This window comes from Penaeus chinensis, chromosome 24 (genome assembly GCF_019202785.1).
Source record: "Penaeus chinensis breed Huanghai No. 1 chromosome 24, ASM1920278v2, whole genome shotgun sequence".
NCBI lineage: Eukaryota > Metazoa > Arthropoda > Malacostraca > Decapoda > Penaeidae > Penaeus > Penaeus chinensis.
The window spans coordinates 33,996,373-34,001,372 of record NC_061842.1 but is presented as its reverse complement, the minus strand read 5'-3'; positions in this window follow the sequence as shown (position 1 = coordinate 34,001,372).

Genomic DNA, 5,000 nt, shown 5'->3' with positions numbered 1-5,000 from the left:
ATAGTTGTTATTGCTGTCATCACCATCATCATCATCCTTATCATTACTATCATTAATGTTATTATTATGCTTATTATTATTGATGTTGTTATTGTTATTGTCTTCATCATCATCATTATCATTATTACTATAAATATCATTATCATCATGATTATTGGTATTGTTGTTATCACCATCATTATCATTAATAGTATTGTTATCATGATTATTATTGTTGTTATTGTTATTGTTGTCGCTATTGTAATAGTTGAGTGTGTCGGAGAGGTCAAGCGACGCGCCCTCGGCCTCTCCTCCCGTGGCGAGCGCACTTCATCGGCCGTCAAGCCATTGTCCGGTCAATCAAGGGTGGTCCTTGTGACTCAGGGCTCTCATCGCGAAGGGAAAATCGCGACTCCAGGTAATGCAAGATCCCTCCGACAGGACAGGAGAGGGTCTTCCATCGCGTTTGCCAGGCCTCGTGAGTGACAGATGTTTAGCAAGCTGTGACCGAGGAAAGGATATTTTAGGTCGAAAGAATAAATGTGGAGGAAAAGGTAAAGAAATTAAATAGGTAAAGGCTAAGGTTTCTGCTATATGTAATACCAAAATATAAGTAAAGATTGTGTGTGTGTGTGTGTGAATATATATTCTGTATATAATATATATGTATATAAACATTCTGTATATATATGTATATATATAAACATTCTGTTCATATATGTGTATATATGTGTATATATATATATATATATATAAACATTCTGTATATATCTATCTATCTATATCTATCTATCTATCTATCTATCTATCTATCTATCTATCTATCTATATATATATATATAGATATAAGCAGAGGCAGTAGTAGTAGTAGTAGTAGAAGCAGAGGCAATGGTAAGAGTAAATAAAAGTACGAAAGAATAACGAGGTAGAAAGCAGTTAAGATTAGGCAAACAGCAAAAATAGTAAAAGCAGAAATAAAACAGCTATAAATCACGATAACTGAAATCGCAAAAGGAAAGGATTCAAAAAGCCGACAGATTCAAAGCAGAATTAAAGCATTAAAAGCAGTAAAACGATAAAATAAGTGTCAAACTCCATAAAAGTATTAAACTAAAAGGTGTAAAAACATGACAAAGCAGAAAATGACGTGTCACGTTACTGACACCGCGGAATAAGTCGACTCTATATCATAATGAAACTAAAACTAGATGACGAAACAAGAGGTTTAGAAACAAATTAAATGAACAGGTAAAAAATAACGTAAGGCAGTAATTAATATATATATATATATTTATTAATTTATTCTATGTAGATATTTATTTATTCATTCATTATACACACACACACACACACACACACACACACACACACACACACACACACACATATATATATATGACACGTCACTGACACCGCGGAATAAGTTGATGACTGGATGACGAAACAAGAGGTTTAGCAACAAATTAAATGAATTAAACAAAAGCAGAACAGGTAAAAAATAGAAATATACATATATATATCTATTAATTTATTATATGTACATATATTTATTCATTCATTCATTATATATACATAAACCTATATATATGTATATATATATAAATAAGTGTGTGCGTGTTTTCATAATACATATATATATATATACATATATACATATACATATATATATATTTATTCATTTACTCATTTATTATATACACATATATACATATATTTATTTATTCATTTATTACAGACACAAACACACACACACACACACACATATATATATATATATATATATATATATATATATGCGTGTGTGTGTGTGTGTGTGTATAAGTATGTATAAATAGCTCCCACATGGCGTGGCCATGCTGGCCCAAGCCAGCCGGCGGTCCCAGAGGGCGTGCCGCACGCTACCCACCGGTACTTAAGGCTCAGGATGACCCAGGTCAGCAGAGTCACTTCAGAGAGTTCCTCTCACGAATTGTTTTCACGTCACCATTCATTAGTGCGTCATTCTGTCGCATATCATTAAATGTTAAATTCAATGTAGTATTTGAAATAATTTTGTAATACTTCTATAGCTAGTTTATTGCCTTTGTGTAAAATGAACGTTAATTTCCGTGTTTGGCACCCATGTCCGGTCTGTGTGAGGTCACTTTCACTCTCATTGTCACTCACACACACACACACTCTCACGCACTCCCACGAGTTTGTCAAGTCGTGATGTGTGACTTGTGACATACATTTCTTCTCTGCGTTACGACAATTGGTTCAAGTAAATACTTGCGGATGCCTTTGTCATTTCCCTAATTTACTCTCCTGTCTATCAGAGACGGTTAGCAGTTCAAGCTAGGGCTATGCGGACCGCTGTTACCGTCTCTCTCTCCTATTTTTTTTTTCTTAACTTTGTGAAAAATACCACTAAAATTCAACAATAAAAACTGCAAATTATATAAATAATCGGCTAGTGGCGCTTAACAACCCCTCTTCTCTGTTGTCTTTCTTTTCTCTTGCTATCCTGGCCCTTATGTGTATAATCTTGTTCACGATATCTGCCATGGTACCGATGGAGGCCCTGCTGCAGAAATGGTCACCTTCGGACGCTGTGAAAAATACGTCACTAGAAGTTCGCCAGAAACCGAGAAAGACTAGGATAATTACGCCCGTAGATCCAGTGAAGGGCCAGGAACTCGCCAGAGCAGGTACCAGTCGACCCATAATGCTGTGAACTTGCCTGGACGCCGCAGATTCACTTAACCTCCAGGAGCTCGAAGAGGACGCTTCCTGCCGGACGCCCGTGATCCTGACGAGGACAACGAGGACGTCGGTACGAGCAAGCAGCCGTGAAGGACCTGGATGAGATCTGCGGGAACGTGTATTGGGCGAGTAAGCCGCCGAGTTAGGCCTGGTCGAGGACTACGAGAACGAATCCGAAGTCAAGGAGGACCTGTGCGAGACCTTCGAGGACGTGTGGATGTCGAGGACAGACGGATTTACCACGGACCAAGATGAAGACGACGACAGGGACGAGCAGCCACGAAGATGCATCAGGGACAGCACACGCGAGAACGAAGTGATTACAAGTCAAGAACCAGCCAGGTTGGGTCACCCTTGAGTCAAATTTTAGACGCCTCGAGGGCGAGGCGTCTGAGGCGAGGCGTGGTTAGCTCCAACGTGGCGTGCCCATGCTGGCCCAAGCCAGCCGGCGGTCCCAGAGGGCGTGCCGCACGCTACCCACCGGAACTTAAGGCTCAGGATGACCCAGGTCAGCAGAGTCACTTCAGAGAGTTCCTACCGACCGCCTGTCGGGTCAGGGCTGGCTGCTGAGCTAAGCCTTACCAAGACTTGTATCCGTGTGATTTATCTGTGTTGCTTACGCTTCTAAATAAAAGAGGTTAAGCCAACCGTACCTTTCACTACTCCTGCTAAACCATATGTTTAAGGCATTCATATAGAGCCTTTACAGTGCGTGTGTGTATTTATATATATATATATGTATATATATACATATATATGTGTATATGTATGTATATATACATGTATGTATGTATTCTCATACAACTTTCCACTGGGTCGACTTACTCTAGGGGATACCCAGGGTGTATGACCAAATTCACCACTGGTAATTGCAGTGGACTAACTTTGCAACATAATCATTTCCTGAATTAAATTTTTGTTCAACAAAGATAAATCCAAACAAACACTGATACTATTAAGTTTAATATCAAACAAATTGAAACCTTCAACCTTTTCAAAATTATGCCTTAATAACAATATGAAACCAAAGTATAAATATAATCAATATAAGGCATGAATGGAAACATGACAATATTTGTTGGTGTTTACATGACACGTGATCACACTTAAACCACATTTATAAAATATATGTTGATTGAAATAATAATACATATAACATGTAAAATAAACTGAACTTTCAACTATTCTGCTGGTGCACTAATTAATCATGACAAGTAAATTCAAAGCAAGAACAAGCCTTAGAAAAGCATATACAATTTCTTACACCCACCCAGCAGGGTTTGGGATACTCAAAACTACCCGTCCGTTACAAGGCCGAGGACGTTGTAACCGCATTACACCATCGCACCTTCCGATATCCTTACTACATTGTAAGCCACTCATACTCAAAAAATAATTACCATGTAGTAAGCACATTGTAAGGCCCGTGTTTGCATTGTAAGTTAATTTCATTGACTACCAAGAGAGGGCAGACAGATAGTCGATTGACCAATCAGCAGTCAACCTGCTTGACGTAACAGCCAATGGAAGGCCATGGCTGTCTTAATGCCACGCCCCCAACGGTCACCAACACCACGGAAGGCCCAGCGACCCTGAGTGATATTTTTGAAAGGCTAAGCCAAGTGTTGTAAAATAAATGAACAATGATGAATTTCAAAGAATAACTCTACCTTTCATAGTACAAGTTATATACACAAAGAGAAAATGATAATATGGAGCAATCATCTTCAGGCAAAAAATAAAAAGAGAATAAACATTATTATTTCCTATATTTTGAACAATGGGTTTATGAAGTCACATATAACTTGTTACCTACATTTTTTCGGAAACATAAGGCAAACAATCATATTTTCATACGAGAGTAAATTCATGTAAACATACATACGGAAGAGAATAATAATTCTTGAAATGATTGTTTAGTTGAATATTTGGCATCAAAGGCTATCGTAAAACCAATCTAAGAAATCTGTGTGATATCGCAATACATCTTATCCTCTTCATTGAGAGAGACTAATGATTCCCTATGATATTGTCTTTCACGTTGCAATGCTCGGTCATGAAGAAGAGCAGCCACCAAAACATTGCTGTTTGTCGTCTGTCAACTCAATTTACAGTCTATTTATATTAGATTCAAGGTAATGGTAATGCATGAAAAACAAGAATATGCTAGACAATTGAAATTCCCCGGTATCGAATATGGAAAAGGAATGTTACTGTCAAATAAAGGTTTTTGGTCGACTAAGTAATCGGGAAATAAACCGTACTATATCCGGTTT